The sequence below is a fragment of the Desmodus rotundus genome, chromosome 8 (assembly GCF_022682495.2).
Source record: "Desmodus rotundus isolate HL8 chromosome 8, HLdesRot8A.1, whole genome shotgun sequence".
Classification (NCBI taxonomy): Eukaryota; Metazoa; Chordata; class Mammalia; order Chiroptera; family Phyllostomidae; genus Desmodus; species Desmodus rotundus.
Window position 1 is genome coordinate 70981383 of NC_071394.1, and position 19825 is coordinate 71001207.

Sequence of the window (19825 nt, forward strand, 5' to 3'; positions counted from 1 at the left end):
TTGCTGGCTCTGACCATGGAGGAAGGGGCTACATGCTGAGGAATTCTGGTGCCTCTGGCAAGTGGAAAATGCCACAAGATAGGTTCTCTCCTGAAGCCTCCAAAAGGAACATAACCCTTCCCATGACACCTTCATTTTATCTTGGGAAGATCCATTTTGGACTTCTGAGCTCCAGAGCTGTAAGAATATAAATGTGTGTGTTTTAAGTTACTGAGTTTGCGGTAATTTGTAACAGATGCAAGAGGAAACTAATATATTGAGAGGAACCGCAGGCCTGGTGTTGCATGGTGACCAGAATAGTGGTTCTCAAACATGGCTGCACAGTGGAATCACCCAAGAGCCTTAACAATGCTGACACCTGGGTCCTGGACCCCAGAAATTCCAGTTTCATTGGTCTGGAGGGTGGATTGGACATTGGAATTTTGCAAGTTTTCCAAGTGACTCAGCAGCACAACCAGAGAGGTGGGACGCTGGTTTAGGGTGTTGGCTTCAGCATTAGATCATCCTGACTTCCTCTTAAACATCCTCTTCAGGACAGCTACATATGTGAGCATTATTCGTTTACCGTCATTTTCTTACCTGTAACATGGGGGTGCTGTGAACTTCCACCTAGGTTTGTTGTACGATCCTGAAACGCCCAAGTGCATGTCTTTCTCATGTGGTAACTGCTCAGGAAATAGATGGTGGCTGCTGCTTTGACTGTTCTTATGACAAAGGTTTGGATGCACAGGATGTACCACCTGATGAAGTAATGGTAGGCGCAGTATCAGGCTGATACACACGCCTGTGTTCAAAACTGCCTTCTACATAGCTTCTGTTCCAAGGAGAGCAGTGAAATCGGAAAAGTTAAACACAGTTGCAAACAAAGGGAATAATCCCAAGGAGCCTGGACCTGAAGCCTGGGTCTCCCTTTGAGTTCAGGGCCATGCCTGGGCTTGCATGGCACAAGTGCAGGAATGAGGAGCTGGTGGTGGCACACTCACAGGGCGCCTCGGCAGCTTTTCACAAGCCATTGCCAGAGTCAATCCTTGGGCTGGGGGATGGCATTTGTACCAGATTCCCTCTCCGCATGATAAACCATGTTGTCCTGTTGCCTACCGTCAGTGAAAAGGAGGTAGAAAGCCATGGGAATGATGATTCTTAACATTTACAGACTGTTTCCCTCTGTCTGCTGTTTAATCTAATCTCAGGTTCAGTTGATACTATTGATTAGATTCTTTTCAAAACCCTATGTGGCCTGTGGGGCTTCTCTGTGTGGGGTAAAATGTTATTCTTCTCTTATGTGAGTTGAGAAGAAAAGGTGAAAGTATACAATTAATTTGCCTGCACTTTCTCACAAATTGTATGCTAGATTTCTGGGAAATGCTATATGGAACACTATTCCAGCAAATTATTGTTATTTACTGTGACTTTTGCCTGCATATTTAAAGTCAACAATTATGTTTTCTTTCTGTACTTAATGGCCTTTGTACAACAATTTCAGAAACCTGGTCAAGTGTCATTAAGAAAACCTGCGCTTTGACCCTGTGATTCTTGGGAAACCAGTTAACAATAATATCAGAAGTAACAACCAAGTCCTGCCTCCAAAGGGACACTCTGACCTGTCCCTTCCTTTAAGGTAATTATTTTGTAGGTCATTGCCCTCTCTCATTTGTTTTAGAAAATATAACATCTTTTGTCATCACTGGTGTCAATATTATTAAAAGCAAATAACAAAATTAAACTTGATCATCTTAAATGCTCACATAGCATCCTTTTGTATGGGCAGTTTTGTTGTCTTTAGAATTGTCATCCCTTTCTCCTCAATGTGTCCCATAGGGGCAATCCTTCGGTAATCCCAATCCAAACCTTGAAGCGGTGCCCTCATGTTTGTGTCACCCTTACTCTCATTGCCTTTTAACAGCCATCAACCTGAAGGCTTTTGAAGTGCCACATGTTTTTGAAAGTTCAGAGGTCCAAGCAAGCTTTTGGTTTGGAGCTCCTAATCCTCACCCTACTGGAGCTGGAAACAGTTTATGGTCAGCAGTGTGCAAACACGTTCAGGTTTTGTGAATTTGAAGAGGTCCAACTTCATTATTCTCAATTGTCAGATACTTTGGGTTATGATATCACCACCAAGAAAACAAAATGAAACAAAAAACACCTCCCCCCTCCACCCCACCCCACCCCCCAGCAAACCTCCCAAACTGTACTTTCTCTTTTGAGAAACTTACCTGGCTTTGCTTGTAAAATCTCTTGGAGTGTATGTACAAAAACAACCTAATTGTTGAATACTTTTTAAACTATCTTCAAAATCAAATTGACAGGGGCGTGGGCTGAAAGAAGAGGCCGTGACATGTAAAAGTTATAGGAAAGCACGAAGATAAGCAGTCACCTGCATCCCCTCTACCTTCAATGACAGTTCACATTTTGTCCTATTGTCTTGTAGATACATCTAAAAGGTATAAAATGTTTCAGGAACAGCCAAAATCCCTTTAATTTTTCGTCTTCCCATATCTCAGAAGCGAATTTTATCAGGAGTTTGGGGTACCTTGTTCCATTTTATTTTTATACATTGACTTACACAGATAACCTTTTTTTGAGAGTGTTTACTTAGTTTCTAAGTTTAGCATGAAACTATATTGTATCCTCAGTATTTCAGCCTTGATTTGAGAAAGATAAAGTGTGAATACCCATAGATCCAGCTTCCCCTGCTGAAGTCAACACAGTGTTCTGTCATTTGACAATGAATGGTGCTAATTTATTCCAATGTTAATGGATGTTTATAATTTTATTTTTATTTCAAAAAACACCTTTGGCATGCACCAGAGTTTCTTTAGAGAATTACTAGGACAGTTGGTTGCCCTTAGGAAGATGTACGGCGCCCCAGTGCAGAGCTGGCCACCATGCCACGCTGAGGAAGACGTCATTGTCGCTCCTTCCCCCAGGGTGCCTGGTGAGGAGGCAGAGGAGGACAGCTCTGTCTGCAGAGTGGCATATTTCAACTGGACTGCTCTGGAGCCCTCAAGAGGAGGTAATGGTCAGCTTAGGTGCCGTGTATCTTATAAACCGGCACTTTCAGGCATGGTTTGTCCATTTGTTTCATCTGTTTGAAGAGAGGTGTCCCACTACATTAAACAACAAGAGCCTCATCTTCTGTTACAGGCAGAAGTATGATTAGAGAAAGGAGGGCATCAACTAATTAATCCAGCAACAGAGTGGAGGAATTTAGAGATACCCAGTGAAGGTTGTCCTACACACAGACCTTTTGTTTTAAGCTTTCTCAGACGTCACTTCAAGAGGCTAAGGGAGTAAGTAGTGCTCGAAGCAGCAGCACATGGAAATAGAGTAAAAGAAAAGAAAAATACAAGAGTAAAAGAGAGGAAGAATTTCTGAGTACACAAAGCCACTGCTCCTTCTTATTCTGAGGTGTGATATGTAGGTCTGTCCTGTGCTTAGGCTTGACAGCTTGTGGGGACAAGATGAATTCTTCAGTCAGTATGAGAATTGCCGTTCACACCAACTGATACCCTCCCTTGGCAGCTGCTCCAGTCTCTATCCTTTATCGTTCCTCTTGATCCATCATCTAGAGAACGCTACAAGGCATGAGACATGGGTTCCAAATAGGAATTGGTGCCTGTTTTCTGTCTTGGTTTATTTTTAAAAAATAAACTTTTGAACTTTTGAACTGCTAGTACCCGTGGGCGTGTGCAGGAAAGTTGATAAATAAAGATAATGTTGATGTGAGTACAATTTCTTTCACATGTAACTAGAGAATGTGAGTTCCAGATAAGCTTTTCTTAGAAAAAATAAAATTTTAAATGTCAAAGTTTTTTGAGCAAGGGTAGGGGGGACTCCAGGACTAACAGACATCTTTAGACCTTGGACCAATTAAGAGAAAATCAACCTGATATTAAGTTGATATATTCGGCAGAAGGCCCTTCTGTTTTCATTGAATTTAGACTTCCCTTCTCCTTGTGTGTTGTCTTAAAGTCTCTATTTATTGTTGTCATTTTACTTTCTATTTTTGCTGTAATGGTCACTTTCTAATTTCCCAGTTCATTGAAAAACTTGTCTTCATATTATACAACATGTATTATGGATATGGAAATTTGTTTTTTTCTTAACAACTTCTGGAATAAAAATTCAGCTTCTTTTAGTTCCCAAGTATCTTTTGAAAATCTGAGATGGTATAGTCAGATAAAAGGCAAACATGGAGCAACAATTGTAAGTAAATCAAAGAAACAGAAAAGACCCGTGCTTTATAAATACCCAATCCAGTTAAATACCTGCTTTTTATATTGCTCATTAAAATTTTGAAATAAATGGCTTCACTGCATTTGCGCCAATCCCCAGTTGAATTATAGCTGATATCAGTAAGACTTACCTCAGTATTAAAGACAAGAGCATAATATTTCACTTGCTCGTGAAAAAGTTTTTTAAATTAAATTATAACTGACATACAGTATTATATTAGTTTCAGGTGTCCAAAATAATGATTGGCCATTTATACACCTTATGACGTGAGCACTCTGATGAGTCTCGTGTCCATCCGACATCGTACCGCCATTATGTTCTCGACTGTATTCTCTGTGCTGCGCATCACATTCTGTTTCTTCGAGTCTGTATTTTTTGTTTGTTTGTTTTGTTTATGTCGATTTTATATATAAGTGAAATAAATGCTTTTTGTCTTTCTCTGTATTACTTATTTCACTTAGTGTAATACCTTCTAGGTCCATCAACACTGCAGCAAATGGTAAGATTTCATTCTTTTTTTTTTTATGGCTGAGTAATATGGCCATTATACATATTATGTATATGTGCATATATGTATATGTATATCACATCTTCTTTATACATTTATTTTTCAGTACATATCTAGATTACTTCCATATCTTCACTATTGTAAATAATGCTGCAGTGAACATGAAGATGCATATATCTTTTCAAATTAGTGTTTTTATCTTCTTTGGATAAATACTCAGAAGTGGAATTGATGAGTCATAGGGCAGTTCTATTTTTACTTTTTTGAGGACCCTCGATACTGTTTTCCATAGTGGCTGCGCCAAATGATGTTCCACCAACAGTGCAAGGAGGGTTCCCTTATCTTGACATGCTTACCAACACTTGTTATTTGTTGACTTTTTGATGATAGCCATTCTGACAGGTGTGCAAAAGTTTGTTTGTTTGCTTGTTTGTTTTTTAATGAATTCAGCCTCAGAGCTTCTCTAGAAAACACACTGCTAGGTGCAAGGTGAAAACTGAAAGCTTACCATATAAAAAACAATTCCAAATCTGGAAATAATGTTCATGATTTTTAAAAAAGATTTTATTCATTTTTCAGAGAGAGGGGAAGGGAGGGAGAAAGAAAGAGAGAGAAACATCTCTGTGTGAGAGAAACACTGATCTGTTGCTTCTCGCAAGCCCCCCACCTGGCCCGCAACCCAGGCATGTGCCCTGACCGAGAATCAAACTGGCAACCCTTTGGTTTGCAGGCTCGGCACTCAGCCTACTGAGCCACTACAGCCAGGACATATTATAAACATTAGATTAATTAGATTTGCATCTAACTAATCAAATTTCAAGTTTCAAATTTCAACTCTTTGTCACTGTGTCTACATCTTAATTATATTTGGATTACCAGATCAATATGGAATGTAATAGGTATTTACTAGGTATTTGTTGAATTCAAACAAATGGAAATTTTGAACATACTTGATTCAAAGCTCATGTCATGTAGAGATTTCACAGTAAAATGAAAGTTTGTAAGAAGTAAAGAGGTCAAAGTAGCTGACTGAAGTTACCTATAATATGATTTTGCTTTTGCTAGAGTTGTTGCCTTCTGATTTGTTTTACTTACATATCTTAGGTATGTGCATTTCAAAGTTGGAGATGTGGTAAGAGGACATTCTGCCGTGTTCCATCCTAGTAGGCTGTAGGCTCTCCAAGGCTTCACCCCTCCCCATTTCTTTTCCCTGGTTGTCACTGTGCTTCATTCTGTATGAGCGGATGTTGGAGCTGTGCACTGCAGCGAATCATGCATCTTATTTTTGTTGTCTCTGCAGAAATGCACAGGGTGTTAGAACTGGGGGCATACCCAAATGCAGCTGACCCTAGAGCAACATCGATTTGAACCTGATAGGTCCGCTTACATATTTTTTTTTCCAATAAATATACGATTGACCCTTGTATCCCCAGGTTTTGAATCTGTGGATTCAACCAACCACAGATTGAAAATGATATTTTATTTTTTTAAAACAGTTTTTGATCCATGTTGGGGAATCTGAGACTGTAGAGGCTACCTGTATGTGCTGTTCTATGCCGTTTTGTATAAGGGGCTTGAGCATATGCAATTTTTGCTCTCTATGGGGGGTCCTGGAACCAGTGCTCTGTGGAAACTGAAGGCCTACTGTAGTTAAGTTTTGGGGGACTCAAAAGTTACACAAAGAGTTTTCCCTGAACGTGGGGGGGCTCAGTGCCCCAACCTCAGCCTTGTTCAGGATCAACTGTATTTTGAAACCTGTTGTAGTTTATGATCACTAAGCCTCATGGCAGGAGGTGGTGGGATATGGGATAAATGACCCATTTTCTTGAATCTCAATTTTGTAGTCTTTCTCTTTAGTACTTGGAGCTCTTATCAAATGTTTGACTCCTGTAGGAATGTGTGTACATATGTACACACACACACACTAAAATGTATACACGTGTGTGTGCACACATGCACACATATATGGTTGTTCAGTTGTCTGAACCCAAATAATTCGAGTTTCTGTCCCAGCAAAAAAAAGTTACTTCTACAGAAAGTTGAAAAATAAATATAATCTACAAGGCATCACAAATAACTTTTATGTCTAAATCAAGCTATTAAATGCTTTTTACTTTTAGGTAGATCGGATAATAAAATAGCTGCATAGTTCGTAAAGTGGTATGGCATTACTGCCTGCTGTGCCTATTCAAGAAGTAGGCCAGCTTTTTACACTCATGGAGTAAAAGTAGATTAGAACTGTGATCAATGTATTACCCTGTGTTTCTTATTGTGCGTTCTATTTCCTTTTTGAGTACCTTTGTACATTACATGGCTACTAATGACATAATTACAATTGTTTGTCACCACTATAATGTGTGATTTCCTATCTCCTCATGCAGATGTAAGTTAGATAAAGGAGGAGTTTTGGCAGGAAGACAAAGTGCAGTGATTTATTAGTGGCCAGATGTGGTTGTTAAAAGCTTATCTACAGAAGGCTCAACTGAGTGTTGCAGAATCGGAGCAGAGTCGCCACACACACCCGGCCTGTGTGTCTTGGTGTGAGTGACATAGCTGCTCATGCAACTATGACAAATGAACCACATGTTTTATTGTTGTGTACAGATTTTATGTTGGAATTTAAACAGGGTGAGAAAGGTTCACATTAGCTTATACCAGCAAAGTAGGTGTTTAAAGGAAACTAATGAGACTAAAGTGCTAGTGATATTTTCAGTTTGCTTAGTGCTTCATAACAAAACTGAAGTATCTTACATTTCTGTCAAGTTTCAAAGAGGGAAAATCCCAGCACTGTTAAAAAGGAAAGAGAGAGGTTAATATGAGAATTCAAAGAAATCAGAAGCAAGTGGAAGCAAGGTATTCCTTCAGCACTGTTGACATACATATTGCACATGCAGACTTGACATATATACAGTCAGTTTAGGTAGGTGCTTCTAAGGAAGAGGCACACTGTCTGGTTTGTGTAGTATTTGCACAGGCAAAGCTCTGTTAAAATAATGTTAAGACCCTGGAGTGATAGAAACTATGAGTGGTTCGAAGACAGTTTTTCAGCTTTAGGAGGAAGAAAGAAAGAAAAAAAAGAAAATGGTTGTATCTTAAAGCCATTCTGTGGTCAGAAGTAGGTATCTTTTTCTCCTTCTCTCCCCCTCTCTGCCTCTTTTTGGTCTCTTCTTCCTTCACTTTCCTGGAAAATTTTAAATAGAGGAGAACTAAACTGTAGGATTGGGTCTGTATAGCATGGAACCTAAAAATATAACAAACAGGAACTATCCTGTCCCTTTCGTGGTGGATAGAAAAACTCCATAGTATAAGTTGAAGACCTAGAAGTTTTAGGTGAAGTCTGTGAGTCCAGTGAAAGCTTTGCTGGGGTCTTCGTAATAATACCCTCACCTGCCTTGTTGTCTCCTCCTCTCTTCTTCTCAAGTTTTATAGACTTGATGCCTGTGGTTGATTAGCCATCCTTTCTTTCTTTTTAAAAAAGTTTTTTAAAATCCTAACCTGAGGATATGTTTATTGATTTTAGAGAGAGAGGAAGGGGTGGAGAGAAAGAGAGGGAGGGAGGGAGGGAGAAACATTGATGTGAGAAACTTCGATCAATTGCCTCCTGTATGTGTCCTGACTGGGGATCAAACCTGCAACCTAGGTATGCGCCCTGACTGGGAATCGAACCTGTAACATTTTGGTGTTCATAATGATGCTCCAATCAACTGAGCTACCCAGCCAGGGCATTCTTTTTAAAATGTTTATTTATTGATCTGAGAGAGAGAGAGAGAGAGAGAGAGAGAGAGAGAGAGAGGGAGGGAGGAAGGGAGAGACACACCAATTTGTTCCACTTATTTATGAATTCATTGGTTGATTCTTGTGTGTGCCCTGACCAGGGATGGAACCCACAGCCTTGGCATATCAGGGTGACGCTCTAACGAACTGAGCTGCCTGACCAGGGTCTTATCATCCTTTCTGAGATTACATGTGTGCTTATACTATTACTTTAATGTTTATATACCCCTGTGGCCCATGTGTTACTACCACAGAGGCAGAAATTGTGTCCCTAGGCCTGTCACATTATCTGGCACATGCAGTACATTCGAGAAGTATTTGTAGACTGAGTCAAATGAACTATGTGGGCAATAGCCTACATTCAGACTGTCATTTGGAGAACACTTCTCCACCCACATAAAACTTTCCTAAATGATAAATAATTGTCCATCTAATTAATGCAGCAGTTTAGGTGACTCTCTTGCCATCCCCTAATTTCCAGTTTGGAGCCTTAGCATCCGGTTAGGTCTGGCCCCTTCCAAACCGACTTAGGCCTTGAGCAGTCATCATGCAACTCCAGGAACTGCCCACTTGATGGCTCGTACCCAACCCATAGACAGTTAAAGAATAAAATCAGAGAAATACACATGCTTTCTCCTCTCTTGAGTCTATCTCTCCCATTTAAAATATATGTGTTCTTTATTACTCATATGTTGAACCTTAGAAAGAGATGAATAAAATTGAAATGCAGGGACTGAAGTTTCAAAGAAATAAAACACTTAGAAGCAGGGTTGCCTTCATGGCAGGGCACCTGCACAGCCCCAGGGGGCGTTGTGCTCAGACTTGAAATTCTCCATAATTTTGAACAAGGGGTCCCAGAAATTATGTGGCTGGTCCAGTCCATAAGTTTGTGTTCTTTCTGTCATTGTAATCATGTGACTTTCGAGTTGCTGACTTCCCTGACCTTGCCAGAATGTGTGTTACTTGGAAGCTAGACTGCTTTGGGCCTGATCTTCCCTGATCATGGCTCCTAAATGCTGTATTGAGAACTTGGTGGGAAGCCTGTCCTCACAGGACAGAAACTTACAGGATAAGAGCTTTGGCTGTGACTCGGACTGTGTTCAAATCCTGGCTCTGCAATGAGCAAGTTACTTAAACTTTCCAGGCCTAGTTTCCTCATTTCCAGAAAGGACAGGATGATATTGTGCCTACCTCTCAGGCTTGAGGTGGGAACCAAGTGAGAAAGTGTGTGGACCCAGCTCCCAGGCACCTTACTTAGGTGAGCTCAGTCACTGCCAGGTGTGTTGTAGTCATTGGGTACCACATTTGTGGTTGCACCTGCTCTTGTGGTTATTGCTCCATTGAAGTCTTAGGTTTCTCACTGTGCTTCCATACTCTAATGTGCCGGCGGCATTCAAGGTTCCCTGTCACCTGGTGCCAGTGTTCAAGGTGCCAGAGGTCAACAGAAGGCTCAGTGCAGCTCTGCTCACTCCCCCTCTGAACTGCTTCCTGTCCTCTAGTTTTCCTCCTGTATTTGGAATGATTAATTAACGTGGAAAGGATTTGTATAACCAAACTCAGCATTTTGTAACCCATCTCTGTTTCCCAATGGTCCAAAGATGTCAGTATGTCATTAAGGGAATCAACATCTCTTCTGCAGAAGCAGCCAAGTATTTCATAAATAGAACCCTCCCCCATTTATATAGGAAACTTGGAAAGAATTGGCCATATCGAAGGGACTCATGTTCTTGGGGAGGGATGACACATTACTGGGGGCTGATGATGCAGGGTATGATTCATTCATTTATCTGACAAGTACTAATTAAAGACTCCCTGGGTGCCACGTAGCGTTGTAAGATATGGAGTATCATTGCTCACAACATCACTGGGAACCTTGTTGTTATATGACCTAAGAGGGTATGGATATTAAGCACGACAAAGAACAGTATGAGACAGAAGTGCTATGCAGAGAAATAAAACAGGTAATGGAAGAAGAGTGCCTCTAGGCCACTTTAGACAAGGTAGTCAGGGAAGGCTTCTCAGAGAAGGTGACATTTGAGCTGAGGTCTGAACAGCAAGGGGGAGGCAGCCAGGAGAAAGTTGTCTATAAGCATTCCAGACTTGGAAACATACAGTGCTCACAGTGGAAGGTACTGTGAACTTGGTGGGTCTAGGAACAGAACGAAGAGTAGGAATGAAGTGTAGAAAGATGGACAGGGGAAATTAATTGGACAGAAGAATTAGTTGGGGCCTGGCCCTGGACCCCATAAGCCAGTCATGTGATTCCTGAGCTCTTTTTCTAGCTGTTATTTTCAAGGTCAGATGACCCAGGAATCTTTCAATTAAATAATCAGTAAAGTAATCTCCAGATATTAACTAGGGGGCAGGGGCTGTGGAGGAATGAATGATTGTACCTGGATTTATCCTTCAGTTCTCTAGACAAGAAGCATAACACTGAAGGGAGCACTAGAATCAGAGTCCCAGGACAAGTCTCAACTCTACGGGGACCTGCTATTTCGTTTTCCTGATGAATCATTTTATTTATGAGATTAACAGTGGCTTTGATACAGGTTGGTATAATGATGAAATTACTTAGTGCTTATGGCAACTATTTGATAAATGCAAAATCACTTACACATATTAGGGAGCTATGAATATTGATAATCCTTCTACCTACTAAAATACCTGATAGTCTTAATTATAAAAAAGTGCATTTTTCTATCCATTAAAGAAATTTTATATTACTTATGCAGAAACCTGGTAGATAAATTCATGATGGATATGGTTACTCCATTCCTTAAATGGTTTCCAGGAACTGGGTTCACACTCTCAGATACAACTGGTTGACCTTTTTCAAAGTCCGGGATGTTAGGAATTGCCACCACGTATGGAATTCTGTCTCCTAGATTTCTTATCTCAGCTGCATTGACTTTGAAATACAGAAAAGCTTAAAAAGAAGGGTTAACTGTTTTGAAGACTTGTCTTTAAAGAGGATTCACACTAGTTCTTACCAGACACAAATCCTGCACCTGCAAAACCAACTGCCTTGCATTTGGGTTTGTGGATAAGAGCAATTTACTTGCTGTTTGGGGGGGAGCTGATAATTCTTGTGGAAATTTGGTCTACAGTAGTTGACATTTTTGATGCAGGAGGTGGCTGTTGACTCTCTTGCCCCTCCTCAGAGTCTGTTGTTCTGCCCAGCAGGACGTTTGCACGTGTCAGAGAATCAGATGAGGTAGTAGATTCCGTCAGTCCAGTTCTCCAAGATTAGTTTTCAGGAGTTGTGCCTGTGGCCCCAAGGAATCTGAATTTTAAAATCTTACACTTCTTTGATTGCACTGATACCACTTGGAAAGGTTATCTCAGATTACTGGAAGATTTTTATTATTAAAGTTTACAGAATTTTGCATTCTGCTTAGAAATTACTTTTTAGTTTTATTGGAACATTTACTAGCAATGGTGCTAATTATTTTAAATATGACCCTGGAAATGGGCTATGTCAGCTTGAAAAGACTATTTTTAGCAGAATTTGGTTTTAAAGGCAGGTTTTATAGATGATATAGTAATACCATTGTTATCTATCCACTGTGCAAATGTGTGTGATATTAGAGACGCAAGTATACATAAAATTATAAATTGTGACAGTTTATGAGTTTTTTTAAATCATGAGTTCTTATACAGCCATCATTACTTAACAGTGTGAAATGTGGCTTTAGACATTACATCATGTAAAGACCAGGAGACAAAATACACACACACACACACAAAACCCTAAGGATCAATTTTTGATTATAATAAAGTTTTAATATGAGGCATTTCTGAATATGTGTCATGAATATGAGTCATGATTTTCACACCAAACCTGACCTATTATGATTATGTTTCAACTTCAAGGGGTTTTCAGTATTTAAATTCTACACCTAATTCTAAGGTTTCAAAATGATTCACATTCAAATCTACTTTTATGTTTTACAATTCAATAAGAAAATACTTCTTATAACTACATTTTTACTATTCTTAGACATATTATAATTATTTCTTTAATTTCACCAATAAAATAGCCATTTCTTCATTAGTAAATTACAAGACCATCTCAATAAAAAAATTAATTTGAACGTGGCTTGCCGTCTCATTTCACTTTGGAATTTTCTCACTTCTTTCATTAGTTCTTTTTGTAAAATGTGAAGATACTTTCTAGGTAAATCAATCCCTTCCAAGCAGTAGAATAACTTCCTTTTTGGAAAGAATTATTAGAATCTTAGTCTTTATAATCTTAAATACCACTTATGTTAGAGTGAACGACATAAGAAAAAATTACACTAGTTAAAAAAAGAATGATTACGACCTGGGCCAAGTACATTGCAATTATATGCCATGGAAAAGTGAGCTTGCTATTGGGAAAAGTGTGATGTAGATGCCCATGAAATTTCCAGGGTTTAAATATTTCTGTAAATTAGGTTGTTCCTAGTTAAAAAGGTGGCTTTAAAAAAGGCTGGTTTCACTGTTGTTTTAATCATAGTTTAGTTACCATGGAGAAATATGCAAGTTAGCATTTATACACAGAAGTGAAATTTATGCTGCATAGATAATAGCCTAAATTTAGCTTGACTTAAGTTTACCACTTCCTTTTTTTAACAAAAAGGAATAATAATATATCACATATATCCACTAACAAGTTAATTATTTTGAAGGCTATTGTTATATTTTTAGAGAACTTCTTAAGCATCAGCAGACCCCTGTGACAGTGTGACTTCTTACTGAGCATACTGTACCATCTTATATTTTATTTGCTTGACTTTTGTCACCCTTAGGTTTAATAGATTACTTGGCTAAGTTTAAAATTTTTCATGTGGTGAAAAGCTAGTATTTAGACACATTGCATGTCATTGGGTTTTATAAAGGACTGGGGAGTGTTTTATACTGAAAATCTTCAGAAAATGTCGAGTCCTACATTTTCTGGACCAGTCTGATTTCAGAGCCCAACAGTAGTTTGATGACTGACTGTTCGGGTATATTTTTTAAGAGAAGTTCTGAGTAAGGTCCTAGCTGGGAATAGGTTTTTTTTTTTTTTAACCCTGATTAAGAGATTTTTCTGTATGGAATCCAGCACCTGGGAGCTGCCCTTCCTACCGTATACATTACACAGTTCCTCAAAGCCAAGGCTGAATTTTCAAGGACAAGTGTAGTAAACTGTCCTGATCCAACGTGAGGTCCCCCAGCACAGAGAGAGAGCAGCAGATCCTTTTCAACACCAGCTGTTGTCACAGATATAGATTGCTGCAGTGAAGTTTTCTTAATATAATTCAGGAAGCTCTAGAGAATTCTACAAAACAACTGTGCCAACAAGGAAAATGTTGAATTTTTCATCAGCTGCCCAATGCTGAGAGTTAGTGGGCAATCCGTTCATTCATGACCAGATGTTCAGGGTGGTAACACTCTGCAGTTAACGTGAACCCTGTGGCCTGTTTACCATTGGCTGCAAGGACATTGGCAGCAACCTGGCATTGGAGAATTGAGGCGCGCACAAGGAAAAGACCATGTGTCTGCCTGTGGCTTCCTGGTTCTCACCAGCAACCAGACAAGGTAGGGAGTGATGAAAGAAGGGAACGACATCACATCAATCACTCTGGAGGCAAGGAGAGTTTGCTATAGAGTTATGTTTTGGGGGGAACAGTTGGCAAATTCTTACACTCCTTTTTATCCAAGAAGAAAGGTAGCCTTTGTTTAGTTGGACAGATTATTTTAGCCTATGTCCTAACCATCAAACTTTTTGTGGTAGGGGCAGTAGCGTGGGTGATTAAGACAATAAGAAAAGGTTTCTAATTTTAAACCAGAGAAAGTCACTAAGGTTGATTCTTAATGTTGAAACCTTAGTAGATCCAATCTGGAATTGGAAATATGTGATATTTTTGCCCTAGGTGAAGTAAACTTTATTATTATGGGTTGAGAATATTTAGATCTTCCATTCCTACAGATTCATCATACCCTTTCATATCTGTGTTTTGAGCCCAGGACATTTTTGTGAGCTGTTTTCTGTAACTGTGCTTGAGGAAAGGGGGACTAGTTGCAGTAGGGGTTTTGGAAGACACAGGATGATTTCTACCTTGAAAAGGATTATTCCTTAAAATGATTAACTTTGTTTGATTCTGATGTGCAGAATACCAGGCAGCAGGAGGCAGAATTCCAGAATTTATAGCTTGGCTCTTTTCTTCCCCCCTCCATGACACTGCACAGAAATTTTTTTTATTGTGGTAAAATATGCGTGACATGACATCGACCATATTAACCATTACACAATAATTTAAACTATTATTCAAAGCAGTATGGGCAAAGGAGAGGAAAAATTATTTGACCACTTTTAATGTGGAGCTTAAATGGTGGTACCATCCCACGAAGTTGTCAGCCTTAGCTTCCTTGAAACTAGAAAGAAAAGGCACCGTGGAATAAACCTTTTGCTTTTTGAGACTTGGGTTGTTTTCCTTTAGAATTCTTGACTTCTGTGGAGCACCCTTAGTGACATCCTTCCATGGGGGCTACAAAGGCAGCTTGGAGGGTCTTTAGAACAGTAGAAACCTCGCAGTAGTGCTGTTTGCTTTGGCAGAGCTTTGTGCCTTTGGTTTACAAGCCTGCAGTGAATCTTCCTCTGCATTGCCTGCTTATAGAGAAAGCGGTTGCCTGTTTCACTGATATCTGTAAATTTCTCATTAACTCCATGTAAACCTGGATCTCGCTGGACCTTAGAATCTCACCGAAGGAGTATGAGTTTCATTTTTCTGGGTGATATTTTCCTCTTCTTTTTCTGAAAAATCACTTGGCTTGTAGACTTGGCAAAAGGTGGTTTAGAATTACAGCACGTACGACTGGGGCTGCTGGGTGGGACACGGGAGAAGGCAGCGGTGTTTTCTGGGATGCTGACTTGCTGATAGGGAAAGGAGAAGCAGTTTACAATAGCTCTGATACTCCTGTTACCGTCCTTCCGTCCTCCGCAGCTGCTTCAGCCCTTCGATGGCTTCACCATGCACACAGTTTGTTCTTGGGTGTGAAAGCAAACAGTATTTGAGTTGGCAGCAACTTCTCTTTCGGTGGAGTTTGCTGCCTCGGCAAGAAACCGCAGCGGGAGCTTTCTGCTGCTGAGGCACCACTGGCAGGATGGCCTTTCCCACATTTCCTTGGTTTAAGGAAACAGATTTTTGAATTTTTTTAAAAAGAAAAAATGCCAACATTTAACAGCTAGAGTTAGTATATAATTTATGGTTTTTACTTTATGTTCTTGTGGATATATAAAAATTAAAAATCACAATTATTGTTAAATTATGCAAGTTTTTGCAAAAAGAGTAATTAAAAATAGACCCTCTGTACCGAGGAATTCAAGAAAGTCATTGTTACTGAAACAGGTATTCTCAATTACTCTATCTTTAATGGTTTTTAATTGTTATAATTTACTCATATTCTATTACACCTCTCAGAGGAGATGTTTCTGAAAGCTCTTTGTTTTTCCTGTGAGGAACAAGGAGTTTGTTCATTTGAACCTCTTCAGCTTTAAAAGAAAGATATTTTAGTTTTTATTTTTTTATACGTCAGTGTGTTAATCCTCCTTACCTGTCACCGCGTTTCTGTCTGGAGAATCTTAACTGTGAGAGCAAAGCAGCCTCAGACCTGTTACCTGTCAAGGCGAAAGTCTTTGTCAAAGGGAAGTCGTGCCTGTCATGGAAGTCATCCAGGCCTTTGTTATGCCACAGAAGCTACCTTTTAGGCAGGCTTCAGTTTTTCTAGCCTTCCCTTCTGGGAAACTGTATGTCCACATCTCGGAGACTTAGCATGTATTCCTCACTGCATGGAGGCCTTCTCAAGAGCAGAGGAGATGAATGCAGGGGACCATTAAGAAAGCAGTTCAGAGGTGCCTCAGGATAAGTGGTGCTTCTGCAGTTTGCTCCATCAGTGACAGAGACTAGCACTCTTATTGTTGTTACTTCTTTTTCTGTTGATAGAGACGAAGATCCTGAGAACCTTTCGTAGTATTTCCCAAAGCCACACCTTTAAGTAAAATGTGGCTGTTAACATATTTGTTTCCCTGATTTTCTCAGAAAAAAAAAAGGAAGTGAAAAGTCCATTCTACGTGGTACATTATGTTACTATAAAAATCATTTGATTTACATATTAGATTTAGGGTCAGAACATTAAGTCCGATGAATAATGGGGGGCAAAATTTTTCTTTTCAAGGATAGTGGCAGTTAATCATTTTTATCTGCCCGCCTCGCAGACTTGATTAGATTTGTTATGTATGCCACATGTTTATGGCATTTTTATTATATGTTGTTAATTTGTTGTAACTGCCATGGCAGTTTTTCTTCTTCTCTTTCTTCCCTGGAGGACTCTTGTGCTTTGGGAAACTTTATTTAACTTTTAACATTAATAAAAGGCCCAATAATCTACAGGTCAAAAAATATCAATGTTACATTACAGTGGGTATCTTACTTCACATAAAAAGAAAACATGCAGTTGTGTTGAATACTGTTTTTTTTGTTGGTGGTGAAATGGTGTATGTTCAGGGTGGGTTTAGAGAATACACGTCTATAAAAGCATTTCACCTGAAACCCAGAAGTGAAAACTGTCGAACATGCACTGAACTGTGATTTTCTTTATTACTTGAGAGTCATATATGTAGTTTTCAAATCACTGCTACTAGGTAAGTTGATTGGGATGTTTAACATTTAAGCTGCTTAAAAAGTCAGGCAGTTGAACGATGCATTTTAGAACAACACACTCTTTTTAAGCTTACTAGCTCCTCAAAATGGATGTGGAGTCTGTTAAATATAGAGGCAATTCTCTAAATAAGACCGACAGTTAAAATTGGGAAGCAGAATTACATTGGAAATGATTTACGATGAGTCTACAGGACATTCAAAAAATAAAGTTAGAAAAGGAAACCCACTGGCTGTTTTGGCTACTTTACAACAAAGGGTTTTTACTTTCCATCCCCTTGAATTGGCTGGATATGTAGAAAATGTATAGAAACTGACTTTAAGGTGGAAAAGTTGACAGAATTTTTCTTTTTGCTCTATGTTCTTGCATTGTTTTGCTATTGGCATTACAATAGCAAAGCCTCCGTCACCAACTCAGTTTTTTGTTTTGATAGTTATAAACTTTCAATAACAGAGAAGCACCGTTCTCTAACAACGTTAGATACCGAGATAAATAGCAGCTGGATTGAAGTGTCTTTGTTTCTGTCCTGCAGCATGAGGATCTGGGTCCTTAATAAATACCATTTGGAGGTGACATGGTGTGGTTATTAAACTTTCATATGTAATAATCACAGATGTGTATATCACTTTTAAGAATTGGTGTACATTTGTTCATACTCCAATCTAAGAAGTTTATACATCTCTGTGGAATAAACATTATGAATTCCAAAAGACAAATTTCAAGCAATATGAAGTCATTTGGGTATGAAGAAGGTTCACTGACAGCTGAAACTTGTTCTTAATATGGTTTATTAAAGCATCTGAAATCCTTATAATGGGAAAAGAAATATAATTTTAGACATTTTAGATATCTAATCATTAATTGTTCCAAATATGTCAATATTAAATTAACCAAAAAAAGTGATATGTTTACTGACTCCTAGTAGTTCATAAGCCATCTTGGACCTTGGTGTTGCGGGAACTGCATGGATCTCCATGGTGCACACGAGGTGACCGTGCGTCTCCTCTCTCCCTACCCCTTTTCACCACTAGGGAACTGAGAGTTCAGTATATGTTTAAAATTGCTGTAGGCAATTTTGCAAAAACAAAAGTTCATACTCAAATGCTATCTTAAGAATAAAGTGTTAAGAGAAGTGAGATTTTTTTTTTTTTTTACCCCTGTGGAGAATTTAAGCTATAGCTTGCTGAAGATGTAAACTTCAGATATTTAGGTTAGGAAAAGAGAGATGGTTTTCTGGCTCATGGGAACAGAGTGAATATGCAACAAAGAACAGAAAGCTTGATACTTGAGGAGAACAATGAATAATTCCCTTTGGCTGGGACTTAGAGTTCATAAAAGGGGAGAGAGAAAATGAGTTGGAAAGATACCTGACATGACTACCGAGGACTTTAAATTAAGGTTGCAAAGCAAGGAATTTTTTCAGTAATATTAATGAATATTAATAATATCAGAGAACATTTGCTGTGGGCAAGGTCTATAGCATAGTATTTTACTCCTTATACCATTCAAGTAAGGGGGGTACTGGCATTTTCCAGAGATTACCATTCAGATGAGGAAATTGAGTATTGGAATGGGTGTGTGATCTTACTTCTGGCACAAAGTGGTGACATGGAATATGATTTCAAATTGTCTCTGTGACACAAGTACCAGCCTTTTGAAGATTCTGACTCCACAGCCAATGGGCATGACCAAGGTTTTTGTGAGCACAGGAGTCTCCTGGTCAAAGCTGGGCTCCAGGGTAGTTCATCTCTCATTATGTCATAGAATGTAGTAAGGAGCCCAGATTACAGGAAGTTGACATTCCTGAAGAGCTGCAGTCAGAGACTTCAGTGGGGTAGTTGAAAGGACTGGAAAGGCAATGATGGAGGGGTAGAAAATCTTGACATTTCATGGGCTGGACTTTCTGTGAAAGAGATGGATGACGGGAGAATCAGGGTGGTGTTCCCAGCACTCGTTGCCAGAACGGGGGAGGGCAGGCTGGGAAGCGACGAGCTGAAGTTTGGATATCATTTTAGGTGCAGGCAGAGTCTTTCTGGAAGGTGATGAAATATACATTGAACATGAGGTTGGGAAGGTGTTCGGGCTGAAGATGTCGATTGAAAGCCAAGGAAACGAGTGTAGAGAAGGAAGCCAGTAGATTTAGTGAGGGGGAGAAGAAAGAGTAGCTGGGGAAGAAGACCAGGAGGTAAATCAGCCTTATGAGATAAAGAAAAATCTTTCTGCACTTTGAAGACGACAGATTTGTGGGCCATGATTTAGACATATACCTATCCATATTCATGTTTGTATACATATTCATGTACATATTTATATATGTATTCCCATATACATTCATATGTATCCCTGTGTGCATTCATATCTGTATCATGAGCACGGCTGTCCCCTTAAGCACACACATATACTTGGGGAGGCCTTTCCCACCTCGGTTAGCAAGTGGGGGAGAAAGGGTAGGCTCTGTGTGAGTCTCCCCTGAGTGGCCGATAGGGTAGGGTTCTGCTCCATGGGCTGCAAGTTGAGAGCAGTAGAGGGAAGACAGAGTTTACTTCTATAGTGTGTGAAGTTCAGACCACGCATAGAATTTTATACACTCCGCCCCACCCCTCCCCTGCCAAAATTTATTCCAAC

General features: G+C 39.4%; 1 protein-coding gene across 14 annotated transcripts in view; it reads left to right on the forward strand.

Moving 5' to 3' along the window:
* FOXP1 (forkhead box P1) overlaps window positions 1-19825 on the forward strand; it is a 629322-nt gene that overhangs the window by 186690 nt on the left and 422807 nt on the right. For 8 of the 14 annotated variants that reach the window (XM_053930432.1, XM_071222259.1, XM_045192423.3 and 5 more), the window contains one exon: window positions 1484-1618. The exons of 5 other annotated variants lie outside the window; for them this stretch is intronic. The gene's annotated coding sequence lies outside the window, so the exon portion shown is untranslated. Of the gene's footprint in view, window positions 1-1483; window positions 1619-2991; window positions 3014-19825 lie in introns of those variants that run through there. One more of the 14 variants, XM_053930429.2, reaches the window with a different exon arrangement.